The sequence below is a fragment of the Rhinoderma darwinii genome, unplaced genomic scaffold (assembly GCF_050947455.1).
Source record: "Rhinoderma darwinii isolate aRhiDar2 unplaced genomic scaffold, aRhiDar2.hap1 Scaffold_3887, whole genome shotgun sequence".
In the NCBI taxonomy this organism is placed as follows: Eukaryota; Metazoa; Chordata; class Amphibia; order Anura; family Rhinodermatidae; genus Rhinoderma; species Rhinoderma darwinii.
The window spans coordinates 62,144-78,695 of record NW_027463515.1 but is presented as its reverse complement, the minus strand read 5'-3'; the positions used below and the strand labels follow the sequence as shown (position 1 = coordinate 78,695).

General features: G+C 41.8%; 74 pseudogenes; all 74 read right to left on the bottom strand.

Annotated features, from left to right (window-relative positions):
- Positions 1 to 78: 78 nt before the first annotated feature.
- Positions 79 to 197, bottom strand: LOC142707974 (5S ribosomal RNA; annotated as a pseudogene).
- A 438-nt stretch (positions 198 to 635) lies between these two features.
- LOC142707884 (5S ribosomal RNA) lies at positions 636 to 754 on the bottom strand (annotated as a pseudogene).
- Positions 755 to 1,007: 253 nt separating this feature from the next.
- Positions 1,008 to 1,126, bottom strand: LOC142708065 (5S ribosomal RNA; annotated as a pseudogene).
- Positions 1,127 to 1,193: 67 nt separating this feature from the next.
- Positions 1,194 to 1,312, bottom strand: LOC142707929 (5S ribosomal RNA; annotated as a pseudogene).
- Positions 1,313 to 1,379: 67 nt separating this feature from the next.
- On the bottom strand, positions 1,380 to 1,498 carry LOC142708094 (5S ribosomal RNA; annotated as a pseudogene).
- An 812-nt stretch (positions 1,499 to 2,310) lies between these two features.
- Positions 2,311 to 2,429, bottom strand: LOC142707920 (5S ribosomal RNA; annotated as a pseudogene).
- Positions 2,430 to 2,682: 253 nt separating this feature from the next.
- LOC142707926 (5S ribosomal RNA) lies at positions 2,683 to 2,801 on the bottom strand (annotated as a pseudogene).
- Positions 2,802 to 2,868: 67 nt separating this feature from the next.
- LOC142708041 (5S ribosomal RNA) lies at positions 2,869 to 2,987 on the bottom strand (annotated as a pseudogene).
- A 67-nt stretch (positions 2,988 to 3,054) lies between these two features.
- On the bottom strand, positions 3,055 to 3,173 carry LOC142707883 (5S ribosomal RNA; annotated as a pseudogene).
- Positions 3,174 to 3,240: 67 nt separating this feature from the next.
- LOC142708016 (5S ribosomal RNA) lies at positions 3,241 to 3,359 on the bottom strand (annotated as a pseudogene).
- Positions 3,360 to 3,426: 67 nt separating this feature from the next.
- Positions 3,427 to 3,545, bottom strand: LOC142707953 (5S ribosomal RNA; annotated as a pseudogene).
- A 253-nt stretch (positions 3,546 to 3,798) lies between these two features.
- LOC142707925 (5S ribosomal RNA) lies at positions 3,799 to 3,917 on the bottom strand (annotated as a pseudogene).
- A 67-nt stretch (positions 3,918 to 3,984) lies between these two features.
- On the bottom strand, positions 3,985 to 4,103 carry LOC142708040 (5S ribosomal RNA; annotated as a pseudogene).
- A 67-nt stretch (positions 4,104 to 4,170) lies between these two features.
- On the bottom strand, positions 4,171 to 4,289 carry LOC142708032 (5S ribosomal RNA; annotated as a pseudogene).
- Positions 4,290 to 4,356: 67 nt separating this feature from the next.
- LOC142707875 (5S ribosomal RNA) lies at positions 4,357 to 4,475 on the bottom strand (annotated as a pseudogene).
- Positions 4,476 to 4,542: 67 nt separating this feature from the next.
- Positions 4,543 to 4,661, bottom strand: LOC142708024 (5S ribosomal RNA; annotated as a pseudogene).
- A 67-nt stretch (positions 4,662 to 4,728) lies between these two features.
- Positions 4,729 to 4,847, bottom strand: LOC142708039 (5S ribosomal RNA; annotated as a pseudogene).
- Positions 4,848 to 4,914: 67 nt separating this feature from the next.
- LOC142708015 (5S ribosomal RNA) lies at positions 4,915 to 5,033 on the bottom strand (annotated as a pseudogene).
- Positions 5,034 to 5,286: 253 nt separating this feature from the next.
- On the bottom strand, positions 5,287 to 5,405 carry LOC142707873 (5S ribosomal RNA; annotated as a pseudogene).
- Positions 5,406 to 5,658: 253 nt separating this feature from the next.
- LOC142707907 (5S ribosomal RNA) lies at positions 5,659 to 5,777 on the bottom strand (annotated as a pseudogene).
- A 68-nt stretch (positions 5,778 to 5,845) lies between these two features.
- LOC142707882 (5S ribosomal RNA) lies at positions 5,846 to 5,964 on the bottom strand (annotated as a pseudogene).
- Positions 5,965 to 6,031: 67 nt separating this feature from the next.
- LOC142708014 (5S ribosomal RNA) lies at positions 6,032 to 6,150 on the bottom strand (annotated as a pseudogene).
- Positions 6,151 to 6,217: 67 nt separating this feature from the next.
- Positions 6,218 to 6,336, bottom strand: LOC142708028 (5S ribosomal RNA; annotated as a pseudogene).
- Positions 6,337 to 6,403: 67 nt separating this feature from the next.
- LOC142708038 (5S ribosomal RNA) lies at positions 6,404 to 6,522 on the bottom strand (annotated as a pseudogene).
- Positions 6,523 to 6,589: 67 nt separating this feature from the next.
- LOC142707927 (5S ribosomal RNA) lies at positions 6,590 to 6,708 on the bottom strand (annotated as a pseudogene).
- Positions 6,709 to 6,775: 67 nt separating this feature from the next.
- LOC142707892 (5S ribosomal RNA) lies at positions 6,776 to 6,894 on the bottom strand (annotated as a pseudogene).
- Positions 6,895 to 6,961: 67 nt separating this feature from the next.
- LOC142708042 (5S ribosomal RNA) lies at positions 6,962 to 7,080 on the bottom strand (annotated as a pseudogene).
- Positions 7,081 to 7,147: 67 nt separating this feature from the next.
- On the bottom strand, positions 7,148 to 7,266 carry LOC142707872 (5S ribosomal RNA; annotated as a pseudogene).
- A 253-nt stretch (positions 7,267 to 7,519) lies between these two features.
- LOC142707992 (5S ribosomal RNA) lies at positions 7,520 to 7,638 on the bottom strand (annotated as a pseudogene).
- A 67-nt stretch (positions 7,639 to 7,705) lies between these two features.
- On the bottom strand, positions 7,706 to 7,824 carry LOC142707977 (5S ribosomal RNA; annotated as a pseudogene).
- Positions 7,825 to 7,891: 67 nt separating this feature from the next.
- On the bottom strand, positions 7,892 to 8,010 carry LOC142708063 (5S ribosomal RNA; annotated as a pseudogene).
- Positions 8,011 to 8,077: 67 nt separating this feature from the next.
- Positions 8,078 to 8,196, bottom strand: LOC142708007 (5S ribosomal RNA; annotated as a pseudogene).
- Positions 8,197 to 8,263: 67 nt separating this feature from the next.
- Positions 8,264 to 8,382, bottom strand: LOC142707904 (5S ribosomal RNA; annotated as a pseudogene).
- Positions 8,383 to 8,449: 67 nt separating this feature from the next.
- On the bottom strand, positions 8,450 to 8,568 carry LOC142708006 (5S ribosomal RNA; annotated as a pseudogene).
- A 67-nt stretch (positions 8,569 to 8,635) lies between these two features.
- Positions 8,636 to 8,754, bottom strand: LOC142707903 (5S ribosomal RNA; annotated as a pseudogene).
- A 67-nt stretch (positions 8,755 to 8,821) lies between these two features.
- Positions 8,822 to 8,940, bottom strand: LOC142707997 (5S ribosomal RNA; annotated as a pseudogene).
- Positions 8,941 to 9,007: 67 nt separating this feature from the next.
- On the bottom strand, positions 9,008 to 9,126 carry LOC142707987 (5S ribosomal RNA; annotated as a pseudogene).
- Positions 9,127 to 9,193: 67 nt separating this feature from the next.
- LOC142707919 (5S ribosomal RNA) lies at positions 9,194 to 9,312 on the bottom strand (annotated as a pseudogene).
- A 67-nt stretch (positions 9,313 to 9,379) lies between these two features.
- Positions 9,380 to 9,498, bottom strand: LOC142708084 (5S ribosomal RNA; annotated as a pseudogene).
- A 67-nt stretch (positions 9,499 to 9,565) lies between these two features.
- Positions 9,566 to 9,684, bottom strand: LOC142707946 (5S ribosomal RNA; annotated as a pseudogene).
- Positions 9,685 to 9,751: 67 nt separating this feature from the next.
- Positions 9,752 to 9,870, bottom strand: LOC142708062 (5S ribosomal RNA; annotated as a pseudogene).
- Positions 9,871 to 9,937: 67 nt separating this feature from the next.
- On the bottom strand, positions 9,938 to 10,056 carry LOC142708093 (5S ribosomal RNA; annotated as a pseudogene).
- A 67-nt stretch (positions 10,057 to 10,123) lies between these two features.
- LOC142707963 (5S ribosomal RNA) lies at positions 10,124 to 10,242 on the bottom strand (annotated as a pseudogene).
- Positions 10,243 to 10,309: 67 nt separating this feature from the next.
- On the bottom strand, positions 10,310 to 10,428 carry LOC142708092 (5S ribosomal RNA; annotated as a pseudogene).
- Positions 10,429 to 10,495: 67 nt separating this feature from the next.
- Positions 10,496 to 10,614, bottom strand: LOC142707984 (5S ribosomal RNA; annotated as a pseudogene).
- Positions 10,615 to 10,681: 67 nt separating this feature from the next.
- On the bottom strand, positions 10,682 to 10,800 carry LOC142707938 (5S ribosomal RNA; annotated as a pseudogene).
- A 67-nt stretch (positions 10,801 to 10,867) lies between these two features.
- LOC142707877 (5S ribosomal RNA) lies at positions 10,868 to 10,986 on the bottom strand (annotated as a pseudogene).
- Positions 10,987 to 11,053: 67 nt separating this feature from the next.
- On the bottom strand, positions 11,054 to 11,172 carry LOC142707893 (5S ribosomal RNA; annotated as a pseudogene).
- Positions 11,173 to 11,239: 67 nt separating this feature from the next.
- LOC142707918 (5S ribosomal RNA) lies at positions 11,240 to 11,358 on the bottom strand (annotated as a pseudogene).
- A 67-nt stretch (positions 11,359 to 11,425) lies between these two features.
- LOC142708070 (5S ribosomal RNA) lies at positions 11,426 to 11,544 on the bottom strand (annotated as a pseudogene).
- A 67-nt stretch (positions 11,545 to 11,611) lies between these two features.
- On the bottom strand, positions 11,612 to 11,730 carry LOC142707944 (5S ribosomal RNA; annotated as a pseudogene).
- Positions 11,731 to 11,797: 67 nt separating this feature from the next.
- LOC142708005 (5S ribosomal RNA) lies at positions 11,798 to 11,916 on the bottom strand (annotated as a pseudogene).
- A 67-nt stretch (positions 11,917 to 11,983) lies between these two features.
- On the bottom strand, positions 11,984 to 12,102 carry LOC142707949 (5S ribosomal RNA; annotated as a pseudogene).
- Positions 12,103 to 12,169: 67 nt separating this feature from the next.
- On the bottom strand, positions 12,170 to 12,288 carry LOC142707937 (5S ribosomal RNA; annotated as a pseudogene).
- A 67-nt stretch (positions 12,289 to 12,355) lies between these two features.
- LOC142707871 (5S ribosomal RNA) lies at positions 12,356 to 12,474 on the bottom strand (annotated as a pseudogene).
- Positions 12,475 to 12,541: 67 nt separating this feature from the next.
- Positions 12,542 to 12,660, bottom strand: LOC142708069 (5S ribosomal RNA; annotated as a pseudogene).
- A 67-nt stretch (positions 12,661 to 12,727) lies between these two features.
- LOC142707985 (5S ribosomal RNA) lies at positions 12,728 to 12,846 on the bottom strand (annotated as a pseudogene).
- A 67-nt stretch (positions 12,847 to 12,913) lies between these two features.
- Positions 12,914 to 13,032, bottom strand: LOC142707870 (5S ribosomal RNA; annotated as a pseudogene).
- A 253-nt stretch (positions 13,033 to 13,285) lies between these two features.
- Positions 13,286 to 13,404, bottom strand: LOC142707844 (5S ribosomal RNA; annotated as a pseudogene).
- Positions 13,405 to 13,471: 67 nt separating this feature from the next.
- Positions 13,472 to 13,590, bottom strand: LOC142708072 (5S ribosomal RNA; annotated as a pseudogene).
- Positions 13,591 to 13,657: 67 nt separating this feature from the next.
- LOC142707943 (5S ribosomal RNA) lies at positions 13,658 to 13,776 on the bottom strand (annotated as a pseudogene).
- A 67-nt stretch (positions 13,777 to 13,843) lies between these two features.
- LOC142707905 (5S ribosomal RNA) lies at positions 13,844 to 13,962 on the bottom strand (annotated as a pseudogene).
- Positions 13,963 to 14,029: 67 nt separating this feature from the next.
- LOC142708018 (5S ribosomal RNA) lies at positions 14,030 to 14,148 on the bottom strand (annotated as a pseudogene).
- Positions 14,149 to 14,215: 67 nt separating this feature from the next.
- LOC142708091 (5S ribosomal RNA) lies at positions 14,216 to 14,334 on the bottom strand (annotated as a pseudogene).
- Positions 14,335 to 14,401: 67 nt separating this feature from the next.
- LOC142707954 (5S ribosomal RNA) lies at positions 14,402 to 14,520 on the bottom strand (annotated as a pseudogene).
- Positions 14,521 to 14,587: 67 nt separating this feature from the next.
- On the bottom strand, positions 14,588 to 14,706 carry LOC142707869 (5S ribosomal RNA; annotated as a pseudogene).
- A 67-nt stretch (positions 14,707 to 14,773) lies between these two features.
- On the bottom strand, positions 14,774 to 14,892 carry LOC142708068 (5S ribosomal RNA; annotated as a pseudogene).
- A 67-nt stretch (positions 14,893 to 14,959) lies between these two features.
- LOC142707973 (5S ribosomal RNA) lies at positions 14,960 to 15,078 on the bottom strand (annotated as a pseudogene).
- Positions 15,079 to 15,145: 67 nt separating this feature from the next.
- Positions 15,146 to 15,264, bottom strand: LOC142707843 (5S ribosomal RNA; annotated as a pseudogene).
- A 67-nt stretch (positions 15,265 to 15,331) lies between these two features.
- LOC142707942 (5S ribosomal RNA) lies at positions 15,332 to 15,450 on the bottom strand (annotated as a pseudogene).
- A 67-nt stretch (positions 15,451 to 15,517) lies between these two features.
- Positions 15,518 to 15,636, bottom strand: LOC142708098 (5S ribosomal RNA; annotated as a pseudogene).
- Positions 15,637 to 15,703: 67 nt separating this feature from the next.
- On the bottom strand, positions 15,704 to 15,822 carry LOC142707896 (5S ribosomal RNA; annotated as a pseudogene).
- Positions 15,823 to 15,889: 67 nt separating this feature from the next.
- LOC142708090 (5S ribosomal RNA) lies at positions 15,890 to 16,008 on the bottom strand (annotated as a pseudogene).
- A 67-nt stretch (positions 16,009 to 16,075) lies between these two features.
- LOC142708097 (5S ribosomal RNA) lies at positions 16,076 to 16,194 on the bottom strand (annotated as a pseudogene).
- Positions 16,195 to 16,552: the final 358 nt, after the last annotated feature.

Sequence of the window (16,552 nt, the reverse complement as noted above, 5' to 3'; positions counted from 1 at the left end):
TGTCCATTGACATTAAAAGCCTTAATCCATAGTCCTATTTAATCTATTGTGAAACAAAATCTAAACAACATAATAAAAAGTCAACCGCACCACAGATTCCCAGACAGTCTCCCACACTGGTACTAGCAAGGCCTTAAGCTGTGTAACTTCTGCGATCTGACGAGAGCAGGGACATTCAGCTTAGAATGGCCATTGACATTAAATGCTTTATTCCATAGTCCTTTTTAATCGATTGTGAAACAAAATCTAAACGACATAATAATAATTGACCGCACCACGGATTCCCAGACAGTCTCCCACACTGGTACTAGCGAGGCCTTAAGCTGTGTAACTTCTGCGATCTGACGAGAGCTGGCACATTCAGCTTAGAATGGCCATTGACATTAAATGCTTTAATCCATAGTCCTTTTTAATCGATTGTGAAACAAAATCTAAACGACATAATAAAAAGTCAACCGCACCACGGATTCCCAGACAGTCTCCCACACTGGTACTAGCGAGGCCTTAAGCTGTGTAACTTCTGCAATCTGACAAGAGCAGGCACATTCAGCTTACAATGGCCATTGACATTAAAAGCCTTAATCCATAGTCCTATTTAATCTATTGTGAAACAAAATCTAAACAACATAATAAAAAGTCAACCGCACCACGGATTCCCAGACAGTATCCCACAATAGTACTAGCGAGGCCTTAAGCTGTGTAACTTCTGCGATCTGACGAGAGCAGGCACATTCAGCTTAGAATGGCCATTGACATTAAATGCTTTAATCCATAGTCCTTTTTAATCGATTGTGAAACAAAATCTAAACGACATAATAAAAAGGCAACCGCACCACGGATTCCCAGACAGTCTCTCACACTGGTACTAGCGAGGCTTTAAGCTGTGTAACATCTGCGATCTGACAAGAGCAGGCACATTTAGCTTAGAATGGCCATTGACATTAAATGCTTTAATCCATAGTCCTTTTTAATCGATTGTGAAACAAAATCTAAACGACATAATAAAAATTCAAACTCACCACGGATTCCCAGACAGTCTCCCACACTGGTACTAGCGAGGCCTCAAGCTGTGTAACTTCTGCGTTCTGACGAGAGCAGGCACATTCAGCTTAGAATGGCCATTGACGTTAAATGCTTTAATCCATAGTCCTTTTTAATCGATTGTGAAACAAAATCTAAACGACATAATAAAAAGTCAACCGCACCACGGATTCCCAGACAGTCTCCCACACTGGTACTAGCGAGGCCTTAAGCTGTGTAACTTCTGCAATCTGACGAGAGCAGGCACATTCAGCTTAGAATGGCCATTGACATTAAATGCTTTAATCCATAGTCCTTTTTAATCGATTGTGAAACAAAATCTAAACGACATAATAAAAAGTCAACCGCACCACGGATTCCCAGACAGTCTCCCACACTGGTACTAGCGAGGCCTTAAGCTGTGTAACTTCTGCGATCTGACGAGAGCAGGCACATTCAGCTTAGAATGGCCATTGACATTAAAAGCCTTAATCCATAGTCCTATTTAATCTATTGTGAAACAAAATCTAAACAACATAATAAAAACTCAACCGCACCACGGATTCCCAGACAATCTCCCACACAGGTACTAGCGAGGCCTTAAGCTGTGTAACTTCTGCGATCTGACGAGAACAGGGACATAAAGCTTAGAATGGCCATTGACATTAAATGCTTTAATCCATAGTCCTTTTTAATCTATTGTGAAACAAAATCTAAACGACATAATAAAAATTCAACCGCACCACGGATAACCCAGACAGTCTCCCACACTGGTACTAGCGAGGCCTTAAGCTGTGTAACTTCTGCGTTCTGACGAGAGCAGGCACATTCAGCTTAGAATGGCCATTGACGTTAAATGCTTTAATAAATAGTCCTATTTAATCTATTGTGAAACATAATCTAAACGACATAATAAAAAGTCACCTGCACCACGAATTCCCAGACAGTCTCCCACACTGGTACTAGCGAGGCGTTAAGCTGTGTAACTTCTGCGATCTAACGAGAGCAGGCACATTCAGCTTAGAATGGCCATTGACATTAAATGCTTTAATCCATAGTCCTTTTTAATCGATTGTGAAAGAAAATCTAAACGACATAATAAAAAGTCAACCGCACCGCGGATTCCTAGACAGTTTCCCACACTGGTACTAGCGAGGACTTACGCTGTGTAACTTCTGCGATCTGACGAGAGCAGGCACATTCAGCTTAGAATGGCCATTGACATTAAAAGCCTTAATCCATAGTCCTATTTAATCTATTGTGAAACAAAATCTAAACAACATAATAAAAAGTCAACCGCACCACGGATTCCCAGACAGTCTCCCACACTGGTACTAGCAAGGCCTTAAGCTGTGTAACTTCTGCGATCTGACGAGAGCAGGGACATTCAGCTTAGAATGGCCATTGACATTAAATGCTTTAATCCATAGTCCTTTTTAATCGATTGTGAAACAAAATCTAAACGACATAATAAAAATGCAACCGCACCACGGATTCCCAGACAGTCTCCCACACTGGTACTAGCGAAGCCTTAAGCTGTGTAACTTCTGCGTTCTGACGAGAGCAGGCACATTCAGCTTAAAATGGCCATTCACGTTAAATGCTTTAATCCATAGTCCTTTTTAATCGATTGTGAAACAAAATCTAAACGACATAATAAAAATTCAACCGCACCACGGATTCCCAGACAGTCTCCCACACTGGTACTAGCGAGGCCTTGAGCTGTGTAACTTCTGCGTTCTGACGAGAGCAGGCACATTCAGCTTAGAATGGCCATTGACGTTCAATGCTTTAATCCATAGTCCTATTTAATCTATTGTGAAACAAAATCTAAACGACATAATAAAAAGTCAACTGCACCACGGATTCCCAGACATTCTCCCACACTGGTACTAGCGAGGCCTTAAGCTGTGTAACTTCAGCGATCTGACGAGAGCAGGCACATTCAGCTTAGAATGGCCATTGACATTAAATGCATTAATCCATAGTCCTTTTTAATCGATTGTGAAACAAAATCTAAACGACATAATAAAAAGTCAACCGCACCACGGATTCCCAGACAGTCTCCCACACTGGTACTAGCAAGGCCTTAAGCTGTGTAACTTCTGCGATCTGACGAGAGCAGGCACATTCAGCTTAGAATGGCCATTGACATTAAATGCTTTAATCCATAGTCCTTTTTAATCGATTGTGAAACTGAATCTAAACGACATAATAAAAAGTCAACCGCTCCACGGATTCCCAGACTGTCTCCCACACTGGTACTAGCGAGGCCTTAAGCTGTGTAACTTCTGCGATCTGACGAGAGCAGGGACATTCAGCTTAGAATGGCCATTGACATTAAATGCTTTAATCCATAGTCCTTTTTAATCGATTGTGAAACAAAATCTAAACGACATAATAAAAATTCAACCGCACCACGGATTCCCAGACAGTCTCCCACACTGGTACTAGCGAGGCCTTAAACTGTGTAACTTCTGCGTTCTGACGAGAGCAGGCACATTCAGCTTAGAATGGCCATTGACATTAAATGCTTTAATCCATAGTCCTTTTTAATCGATTGTGAAACAAAATCTAAACGACATAATAAAAATTCAACCGCACCACGGATTCCCAGACAGTCTCCCACACTGGTACTAGCGAAGCCTTAAGCTGTGTAACTTCTGCGTTCTGACGAGAGCAGGCACATTCAGCTTAAAATGGCCATTCACGTTAAATGCTTTAATCCATAGTCCTTTTTAATCGATTGTGAAACAAAATCTATACGACATAATAAAAATTCAACCGCACCACGGATTCCCAGACAGTCTCCCACACTGGTACTAGCGAGGCCTTGAGCTGTGTAACTTCTGCGTTCTGACGAGAGCAGGCACATTCAGCTTAGAATGGCCATTGACGTTCAATGCTTTAATCCATAGTCCTATTTAATCTATTGTGAAACAAAATCTAAACGACATAATAAAAAGTCAACTGCACCACGGATTCCCAGACATTCTCCCACACTGGTACTAGCGAGGCCTTAAGCTGTGTAACTTCAGCGATCTGACGAGAGCAGGCACATTCAGCTTAGAATGGCCATTGACATTAAATGCATTAATCCATAGTCCTTTTTAATCGATTGTGAAACAAAATCTAAACGACATAATAAAAATTCAACCGCACCACGGATTCCCAGACAGTCTCCCACACTGGTACTAGCGAGGCCTTAAGCTGTGTAACTTCTGCGATCTGACCAGAGCAGGCACATTCAGCTTAGAATGGCCATTGACATTAAATGCTTTAATCCATAGTCCTTTTTAATCGATTGTGAAACAAAATCTAAACGACATAATAAAAAGTCAACCGCACCACGGATTCCCAGACAGTCTCCCACACTGGTACTAGCGAGGCCTTAAGCTGTGTAACTTCTGCGATCTGACGAGAGCAGGGACATTCAGCTTAGAATGGCCATTGACGTTAAATGCTTTAATCCATAGTCCTATTTAATCTATTGTGAAACAAAATCTAAACAACATAATAAAAAGTCAACCGCACCACGGATTCCCAGACAGTCTCCCACACTGGTACTAGCGAGGCCTTAAGCTGTGTAACTTCGGCGATCTGGCGAGAGCAGGCACATTCAGCTTAGAATGGCCATTGACGTTCAATGCTTTAATCCATAGTCCTATTTAATCTATTGTGAAACAAAATCTAAACGACATAATAAAAAGTCAACTGCACCACGGATTCCCAGACATTCTCCCACACTGGTACTAGCGAGGCCTTAAGCTGTGTAACTTCAGCGATCTGACGAGAGCAGGCACATTCAGCTTAGAATGGCCATTGACATTAAATGCATTAATCCATAGTCCTTTTTAATCGATTGTGAAACAAAATCTAAACGACATAATAAAAAGTCAACCGCTCCACGGATTCCCAGACTGTCTCCCACACTGGTACTAGCGAGGCCTTAAGCTGTGTAACTTCTGCGATCTGACGAGAGCAGGGACATTCAGCTTAGAATGGCCATTGACATTAAATGCTTTAATCCATAGTCCTTTTTAATCGATTGTGAAACAAAATCTAAACGACATAATAAAAATTCAACCGCACCACGGATTCCCAGACAGTCTCCCACACTGGTACTAGCGAGGCCTTAAACTGTGTAACTTCTGCATTCTGACGAGAGCAGGCACATTCAGCTTAGAATGGCCTTTGACGTTCAATGCTTTAATCCATAGTCCTATTTAATCTATTATGAAACAAAATCTAAACGACATAATAAAAAGTCAACCGCACCACGGATTCCCAGACAGTCTCCCACACTGGTACTAGCGAGGCCTTAAGCTGTGTAACTTCTGCGATCTGACGAGAGCAGGGACATTCAGCTTAGAATGGCCATTGACGTTAAATGCTTTAATCCATAGTCCTATTTAATCTATTGTGAAACAAAATCTAAACGACATAATAAAAAGTCAACCGCACCACGGATTCCCAGATAGTCTCCCACACTGGTACTAGCGAGGCGTTAAGCTGTGTAATTTCTGCGATTTAACGAGAGCAAGCACATTCAGTTTAGAATGGCCATTGACATTAAATGCTTTAATCCATAGTCCTTTTTAATCGATTGTGAAACAAAATCTAAACGACATAATAAAAAGTCAACCGCACCACAGATTCCCAGACAGTCTCCCACACTGGTACTAGCGAGGCCTTAAGCTGTGTAACTTCTGCGATCTGACGAGAGCAGGGACATTCAGCTTAGAATGGCCATTGACATTAAATGCTTTAATCCATAGTCAATTTTTAATCGATTGTGAAACAAAATCTAAACGACATAATAAAAAGTCAACCGCACCACGGATTCCCAGACAGTCTCCCACACTGGTACTAGCGAGGCCTTAAGCTGTGTAACTTCTGCGATCTGACGAGAGCAGGCACAGTCAGCTTAGAATGGCCATTGACATTAAATGCTTTAATCCATAGTCCTTTTTAATCGATTGTGAAACAAAATCTAAACGACATAATAAAAAGTCAACCGCTCCACGGATTCCCAGACTGTCTCCCACACTGGTACTAGCGAGGCCTTAAGCTGTGTAACTTCTGCGATCTGACGAGAGCAGGGACATTCAGCTTAGAATGGCCATTGACATTAAACGCTTTAATCCATAGTCCTTTTTAATCGATTGTGAAACAAAATCTAAACGAAATAATAAAAATTCAACCGCACCACGGATTCCCAGACAGTCTCCCACACTGGTACTAGCGAGGCCTTAAACTGTGTAACTTCTGCGTTCTGACGAGAGCAGGCACATTCAGCTTAGAATGGCCTTTGACGTTCAATGCTTTAATCCATAGTCCTATTTAATCTATTGTGAAACAAAATCTAAACGACATAATAAAAAGTCAACCGCACCACGGATTCCCAGACAGTCTCCCACACTGGTACTAGCGAGGCCTTAAGCTGTGCAACTTCGGCGATCTGACGAGAGCAGGCACATTCAGCTTAGAATGGCCATTGACATTAAATTCTTTAATCCATAGTCCTTTTTAATCAATTGTGAAACACAATCTAAACGACATAATAAAAAGTCAACCACACCACGGATTCCCAGACAGTCTCCCACACTGGTACTAGCGAGGCCTTAAGCTGTGTAACTTCTGCGATCTGACGAGAGCAGGGACATTCAGCTTAGAATGGCCATTGACATTAAATGCTTTAATCCATAGTCCTTTTTAATCGATTGTGAAACAAAATCTAAACGACATAATAAAAATTCAACCGCACCACGGATTCCCAGACAGTCTCCCACACTGGTACTAGCGAGGCCTTAAGCTGTGTAACTTCTGCGTTCTGACGAGAGCAGGCACATTCAGCTTAGAATGGCCATTGACGTTCAATGCTTTAATCCATAGTCCTATTTAATCTATTGTGAAACAAAATCTAAACAACATAATAAAAAGTCAACCGCACCACGGATTCCCAGCCAGTCTCCCACACTGGTACTAGCGAGGCCTTAAGCTGTGTAACTTCGGCGATCTGGCGAGAGCAGGCACATTCAGCTTAGAATGGCCATTGACATTAAATGCTTTAATCCATAGTCCTTTTTAATCGATTGTGAAACAAAATCTAAACGACATAATAAAAAGTCAACCGCACCACGGATTCCCAGACAGTCTCCCACACTGGTACTAGCGAGGCCTTAAGCTGTGTAACTTCTGCGATCTGACGAGAGCAGGGACATTCAGCTTAGAATGGCCATTGACGTTAAATGCTTTAATCCATAGTCCTATTTAATCTATTGTGAAACAAAATCTAAACGACATAATAAAAAGGCAACCGCACCACGGATTCCCAGACAGTCTCACACACTGGTACTAGCAAGGCGTTAAGCTGTGTAACTTCTGCGATCTAACGAGAGCAGGCACATTCAGTTTAGAATGGCCATTGACATTAAATGCTTTAATCCATAGTCCTTTTTAATCGATTGTGAAACAAAATCTAAACAACATAATAAAAAGTCAACCGCACCACGGATTCCCAGACAGTCTCCCACACTAGTACTAGCGAGGCCTTAAGCTGTGTAACTTCTGCGATCTGACGAGAGGAGGCACATTCAGCTTAGAATGGCCATTGACATTAAATGCTTTAATCCATAGTCCTATTTAATCTATTGTGAAACAAAATCTAAACGACATAATAAAAAGTCAACCGCACCACAGATTCCCAGACAGTCTCCCACACTGGTACTAGCGAGGCCTTAATCTGTGTAACTTCTGCGATCTGACGAGAGCAGGCACATTCAGCTTAGAATGGCCATTGACATTAAATGCTTTAATCCATAGTCCTTTTTAATCGATTGTGAAACAAAATCTAAACGACATAATAAAAAGTCAACTGCACCACGGATTCCCAGACAGTCTCCCACACTGGTACTAGCGAGGCCTTAAGCTGTGTTACTTCTACGATCTAACGAGAGCAGGCACATTCAGTTTAGAATGGCCATTGACATTAAATGCTTTAATCCATAGTCCTTTTTAATCGATTGTGAAACAAAATCTAAACGACATAATAAAAAGTCAACCGCACCACGGATTCCCAGACAGTCTCCCACACTGGTACTAGCGAGGCCTTAAGCTGTGTTACTTCTACGATCTGACGAGAGCAGGGACATTCAGCTTAGAATGGCCATTGACATTAAATGTTTTAATCCATAGTCCTTTTTAATCGATTGTGAAACAAAATCTAAACGACATAATAAAAAGTCAACCGCACCACGGATTCCCAGACAGTCTCCCACACTGGTACTAGTGAGGCCTTAAGCTGTGTAACTTCAGCGATCTGATGAGAGCAGGCACATTCAGCTTAGAATGGCCATTGACATTAAAAGCCTTAATCCAAAGACCTATTTAATCTATTGTGAAACAAAATCTAAACGACATAATAAAAAGTCAACCGCACCACGGATTCCCAGACAGTCTCCCACACTGGTACTAGCGAGGCCTTAAGCTGTGTTACTTCTACGATCTGACGAGAGCAGGGACATTCAGCTTAGAATGGCCATTGACATTAAATGCTTTAATCCATAGTCCTATTTAATCTATTGTGAAACAAAATCTAAACGACATAATAAAAAGTCAACCGCACCACGGATTCCCAGACAGTCTCCCACACTGGTACTAGTGAGGCCTTAAGCTGTGTAACTTCAGCGATCTGATGAGAGCAGGCACATTCAGCTTAGAATGGCCATTGACATTAAAAGCCTTAATCCAAAGACCTATTTAATCTATTGTGAAACAAAATCTAAACGACATAATAAAAAGTCAACCGCACCACGGATTCCCAGACAGTCTCCCACACTGGTACTAGCGAGGCCTTAAGCTGTGTAACTTCTGCGATCTGATGAGAGCAGGCACATTCAGCTTAGAATGGCCATTGACATTAAAAGCCTTAATCCATAGTCCTATTTAATCTATTGTGAAACAAAATCTAAACAACATAATAAAAAGTCAACCGCACCACGGATTCCCAGACAGTCTCCCACACTGGTACTAGCAAGGCCTTAAGCTGTGTAACTTCTGCGATCTGACGAGAGCAGGCACATTCAGCTTTGAATGGCCATTGACATTAAAAGCCTTAATCCATAGTCCTATTTAATCTATTGTGAAACAAAATCTAAACAACATAATAAAAAGTCAACCGCACCACGGATTCCCAGACAGTCTCCCACACTGGTACTAGCAAGGCCTTAAGCTGTGTAACTTCTGCGATCTGACGAGAGCAGGGACATTCAGCTTAGAATGGCCATTGACATTAAATGCTTTAATCCATAGTCCTTTTTAATCGATTGTGAAACAAAATCTAAACGACATAATAAAAATTCAACCACACCACGGATTCCCAGACAGTCTCCCACACTAGTACTAGCGAGGCCTTAAGCTGTGTAACTTCTGCGTTCTGACGAGAGCAGGCACATTCAGCTTAGAATGGCGATTGAAGTTAAATGCTTTAATCCATAGTCCTATTTAATCTATTGTGAAACAAAATCTAAACGACATAATAAAAAGTCAACCGCACCACGGATTCCCAGACAGTCTCCGACACTGGTACTAGCGAGGCCTTAAGCTGTGTAACTTCTGCGATCTGACGAGAGCAGGCACATTCAGCTTAGAATGGCCATTGACATTAAATGCTTTAATCCATAGTCCTTTTTAATCGATTGTGAAACAAAATCTAAACGACATAATAAAAAATCAACCGCACCACAGATTCCCAGACAGTCTCCCACTCTGGTACTTGCCAGGCCTTAAGCTGTGTAACTTCTGCGATCTGACAAGAGCAGGCACATTCAGCTTAGAATGGCCATTGACATTCAATGCTTTAATCCATAGTCCTTTTTAATCGATTGTGAAACAAAATCTAAACGACATAATAAAAAGTCAACCGCACCACGGATTCCCAGACAGTCTCCCACACTGGTACTAGCGAGGCCTTAAGCTGTGTAACTTCTGCGATCTGACGAGAGCAGGCACATTCAGCTTAGAATGGCCATTGACGTTAAATGCTTTAATCCATAGTCCTATTTAATCTATTGTGAAACAAAATCTAAACGACATAATAAAAAGTCAACCGCACCACGGATTCCCAGACAGTCTCCCACACTGGTACTAGCGAGGGCTTAAGCTGTGTAACTTCTGCGATCTGACGAGAGCAGGCACATTCAGCTTAGAATGGCCATTGACATTAAATGCTTTAATCCATAGTCCTTTTTAATCGATTGTGAAACAAAATCTAAACGACATAATAAAAAGTCAACCGCACCACGGATTCCCAGACAGTCTCCCACACTGGTACTAGCGAGGCCTTAAGCTGTGTAACTTCTGCGATCTGACGAGAGCAGGCACATTCAGCTTAGAATGGCCATTGACGTTCAATGCTTTAATCCATAGTCCTATTTAATCTATTGTGAAACAAAATCTAAACTACATAATAAAAAGTCAACCGCACCACGGATTCCCAGACAGTCTCCCACACTGGTACTAGCAAGGCCTTAAGCTGTGTAACTTCGGCGATCTGACGAGAGCAGGCACATTCAGCTTAGAATGGCCATTGACATTAAATGCACTAATCCATAGTCCTTTTTAATCGATTGTGAAACAAAATCTAAACGACATAATAAAAATTCAACCGCACCACGGATTCCCAGACAGTCTCCCACACTGGTACTAGCGAGGCCTTAAGCTGTGTAACTTCTGCGATCTGACGAGAGCAGGCACATTCAGCTTAGAATGGCCATTGACATTAAATGCTTTAATCCATAGTCCTTTTTAATCGATTGTGAAACAATATCTAAACGACATAATAAAAAGTCAACTGCACCACGGATTCCCAGACAGTCTCCCACACTGGTACTAGCGAGGCCTTAAGCTGTGTAACTTCTGCGATCTGACGAGAGCAGGGACATTCAGCTTAGAATGGCCATTGACGTTAAATGCTTTAATCCATAGTCCTTTTTAATCTATTTTGAAACAAAATCTAAACGACATAATAAAAAGTCAACCGCACCACGGATTCCCAGACAGTCTCCCACACTGGTACTAGCGAGGCCTTAGGCTGTGTAACTTCTGCGATCTGATGAGAGCAGGCACATTCAGCTTAGAATGGCCATTGACATTAAAAGCCTTAATCCATAGTCCTATTTAATCTATTGTGAAACAAAATCTAAACAACATAATAAAAAGTCAACCGCACCACGGATTCCCAGACAGTCTCCCACACTGGTACTAGCAAGGCCTTAAGCTGTGTAACTTCTGCGATCTGACGAGAGCAGGGACATTCAGCTTAGAATGGCCATTGACATTAAATGCTTTAATCCATAGTCCTTTTTAATCGATTGTGAAACAAAATCTAAACGACATAATAAAAATTCAACCGCACCACGGATTCCCAGACAGTCTCCCACACTAGTACTAGCGAGGCCTTAAGCTGTGTAACTTCTGCGTTCTGACGAGAGCAGGCACATTCAGCTTAGAATGGCGATTGACGTTAAATGCTTTAATCCATAGTCCTATTTAATCTATTGTGAAACAAAATCTAAACGACATAATAAAAAGTCAACCGCACCACGGATTCCCAGACAGTCTCCGACACTGGTACTAGCGAGGCCTTAAGCTGTGTAACTTCTGCGATCTGACGAGAGCAGGCACATTCAGCTTAGAATGGCCATTGACATTAAATGCCTTAATCCATAGTCCTTTTTAATCGATTGTGAAACAAAATCTAAACGACATAATAAAAAGTCAACCGCACCACAGATTCCCAGACAGTCTCCCACTCTGGTACTAGCCAGGCCTTAAGCTGTGTAACTTCTGCGATCTGACAAGAGCAGGCACATTCAGCTTAGAATGGCCATTGACTTTAAATGCTTTAATCCATAGTCCTTTTTAATCGATTGTGAAACAAAATCTAAACGACATAATAAAAAGGCAACCGCACCACGGATTCCCAGACAGTCTCCCACACTGGTACTAGCGAGGCCTTAAGCTGTGTAACTTCTGCGATCTGACGAGAGCAGGGACATTCAGCTTAGAATGGCCATTGACATTAAATGCTTTAATCCATAGTCCTTTTTAATCGATTGTGAAACAAAATCTAAACGACATAATAAAAATTCAACCGCACCACGGATTCCCAGACAGTCTCCCACACTGGTACTAGCGAGGCCTTAAGCTGTGTAACTTCTGCGATCTGACGAGAGCAGGCACATTCAGCTTAGAATGGCCATTGACGTTAAATGCTTTAATCCATAGTCCTTTTTAATCGATTGTGAAACAAAATCTAAACGACATAATAAATAGTCAACCGCACCACGGATTCCCAGACAGTCTCCCACACTGGTACTAGCGAGGCCTTAAGCTGTGTAACTTCTGCGATCTGACGAGAGCAGGGACATTCAGCTTAGAATGGCCATTGACATTAAATTCTTTAATCCATAGTCCTTTTTAATCGATTGTGAAACAAAATCTAAACGACATAATAAAGATTCAACCGCACCACGGATTCACAGACAGTCTCCTACACTGGTACTAGCGAGGTCTTAAGCTGTGTAACTTCTGCGATCTGACGAGAGCAGGCACATTCAGTTTAGAATGGCCATTGACATTAAATGCTTTATTCCATAGTCCTTTTTAATCGATTGTGAAACAAAATCTAAACAACATAATAAAAAGTCAACCGCACCACGGATTCCCAGACAGTCTCCCACACTGGTACTAGCGAGGCCTTAAGCTGTGTAACTTCTGCGATCTGATGAGAGCAGGCACATTCAGCTTAGAATGGCCATTGACATTAAATGCTTTAATCCATAGTCCTTTTTAATCGATTGTGAAACAAAATCTAAACGACATAATAAATAGTCAACCGCACCACGGATTCCCAGACAGTCTCCCACACTGGTACTAGCGAGGCCTTAAGCTGTGTAACTTCTGCGATCTGACGAGAGCAGGGACATTCAGCTTAGAATGGCCATTGACATTAAATTCTTTAATCCATAGTCCTTTTTAATCGATTGTGAAACAAAATCTAAACGACATAATAAAGATTCAACCGCACCACGGATTCACAGACAGTCTCCTACACTGGTACTAGCGAGGTCTTAAGCTGTGTAATTTCTGCGATCTGACGAGAGCAGGCACATTCAGTTTAGAATGGCCATTGCCATTAAATGCTTTATTCCATAGTCCTTTTTAATCGATTGTGAAACAAAATCTAAACAACATAATAAAAAGTCAACCGCACCACGGATTCCCAGACAGTCTCCCACACTGGTACTAGCGAAGCCTTAAGCTGTGTAACTTCTGCGATCTGATGAGAGCAGGCACATTCAGCTTAGAATGGCCATTGACATTAAAAGCCTTAATCCATAGTTCTATTTAATCGATTGTGAAACAAAATCTAAACGACATAATAAAAATTCAACCGCACCACGGATTCCCAGACAGTCTCCCACACTAGTACTAGCGAGGCCTTAAGCTGAGTAACTTCTGCGTTCTGACGAGAGCAGGCACATTCAGCTTAGTATGGCGATTGACGTTAAATGTTTTAATCCATAGTCCTATTTAATCTATTGTGAAACAAAATCTAAACGACATAATAAAAAGTCAACCGCACCACGGATTCCCAGACAGTCTCCGACACTGGTACTAGCGAGGCCTTAAGCTGTGTAACTTCTGCGATCTGACGAGAGCAGGCACATTCAGCTTAGAATGGCCATTGACATTAAATGCTTTAATCCATAGTCCTTTTTAATCGATTGTGAAACAAAATCTAAACGACATAATAAAAAGTCAACCGCACCACGGATTCCCAGACAGTCTCCCACTCTGGTACTAGCGAGGCCTTAAGCGGTGTAACTTCTGCGATCTGACGAGAGCAGGCACATTCAGCTTAGAATGGCCATTGACATTAAATGCTTTAATCCATAGTCCATTTTAATCGATTGTGAAACAAAATCTAAACGACATAATAAAAATTCAACCGCACCATGGATTCCCAGACAGTCTCCCACACTGGTACTAGCGAGGCCTTAAGCTGTGTAACTTCTGCGATCTGACGAGAGCAGGCACATTCAGCTTAGAATGGCCATTGACGTTAAATGCTTTAATCCATAGTCCTATTTAATCTATTGTGAAACAAAATCTAAACGACATAATAAATAGTCAACCGCACCACGGATTCCCAGACAGTCTCCCACACTGGTACTAGCGAGGCCTTAAGCTGTGTAACTTCTGCGATCTGACGAGAGCAGGCACATTCAGCTTAGAATGGCCATTGACATTAAATGCTTTAATCCATAGTCCTTTTTAATCGATTGTGAAACAAAATCTAAACGACATAATAAAAAGTCAACCGCACCACGGATTCCCAGACAGTCTCCCACACTGGTACTAGCGAGGCCTTAAGCTGTGTAACTTCTGCGATCTGACAAGAGCAGGGACTTTCAGCTTAGAATGGCCATTGACATTAAATGCTTTAATCCATAGTCCTTTTTAATCGATTGTGAAACAAAATCTAAACGACATAATAAATAGTCAACCGCACCACGGATTCCCAGACAGTCTCCCACACTGGTACTAGCGAGGCCTTAAGCTGTGTAACTTCTGCGATCTGACGAGAGCAGGGACATTCAGCTTAGAATGGCCATTGACATTAAATTCTTTAATCCATAGTCCTTTTTAATCGATTGTGAAACAAAATCTAAACGACATAATAAAGATTCAACCGCACCACGGATTCACAGACAGTCTCCTACACTGGTACTAGCGAGGTCTTAAGCTGTGTAACTTCTGCGATCTGACGAGAGCAGGCACATTCAGTTTAGAATGGCCATTGACATTAAATGCTTTATTCCATAGTCCTTTTTAATCGATTGTGAAACAAAATCTAAACAACATAATAAAAAGTCAACCGCACCACGGATTCCCAGACAGTCTCCCACACTGGTACTAGCGAGGCCTTAAGCTGTGTAACTTCTGCGATCTGATGAGAGCAGGCACATTCAGCTTAGAATGGCCATTGACATTAAAAGCCTTAATCCATAGTTCTATTTAATCTATTGTGAAACAAAATCTAAACAACATAATAAGAAGTCAACCGCACCACGGATTCCCAGACAGTCTCCCACACTAGTACTAGCGAGGCCTTAAGCTGAGTAACTTCTGCGTTCTGACGAGAGCAGGCACATTCAGCTTAGAATGGCGATTGACGTTAAATGTTTTAATCCATAGTCCTATTTAATCTATTGTGAAACAAAATCTAAACGACATAATAAAAAGTCAACCGCACCACGGATTCCCAGACAGTCTCCGACACTGGTACTAGCGAGGCCTTAAGCTGTGTAACTTCTGCGATCTGACGAGAGCAGGCACATTCAGCTTAGAATGGCCATTGACATTAAATGCTTTAATCCATAGTCCTTTTTAATCGATTGTGAAACAAAATCTAAACGACATAATAAAAAGTCAACCGCACCACAGATTCCCAGACAGTCTCCCACTCTGGTACTAGCGAGGCCTTAAGCTGTGTAACTTCTGCGATCTGACGAGAGCAGGCACATTCAGCTTAGAATGGCCATTGACATTAAATGCTTTAATCCATAGTCCTTTTTAATCGATTGTGAAACAAAATCTAAACGACATAATAAAAAGGCAACCGCACCACGGATTCCCAGACAGTCTCCCACACTGGTACTAGCGAGGCCTTAAGCTGTGTAACTTCTGCGATCTGACGAGAGCAGGCACATTCAGCTTAGAATGGCCATTGACGTTAAATGCTTTAATCCATAGTCCTATTTAATCTATTGTGAAACAAAATCTAAACGACATAATAAATAGTCAACCGCACCACGGATTCCCAGACAGTCTCCCACACTGGTACTAGCGAGGCCTTAAGCTGTGTAACTTCTGCGATCTGACGAGAGCAGGCACATTCAGCTTAGAATGGCCATTGACATTAAATGCTTTAATCCATAGTCCTTTTTAATCGATTGTGAAACAAAATCTAAACGACATAATAAAAAGTCAACCGCACCACGGATTCCCAGACAGTCTCCCACACTGGTACTAGCGAGGCCTTAAACTGTGTAACTTCTGCGTTCTGACGAGAGCAGGCACATTCAGCTTAGAATGGCCATTGACGTTCAATGCTTTAATCCATAGTCCTATTTAATCTATTGTGAAACAAAATCTAAACGACATAATAAAAAGTCAACCGCACCACGGATTCCCAGACAGTCTCCCACACTGGTACTAGCGAGGCCTTAAGCTGTGCAACTTCGGCGATCTGACGAGAGCAGGCACATTCAGCTTGGAATGGCCATTGACATTAAATGCTTTAATCCATAGTCCTTTTTAATCGATTGTGAAACAAAATCTAAACGACATAATAAAAAGTCAACCGCACCACGGATTCGCAGACAGTCTCCCTAACTGGTACTAGCGAGGCCTTAAGCTGTGTAACTTCTGCGATCTGACGAGAGCATGCACATTCAGCTTT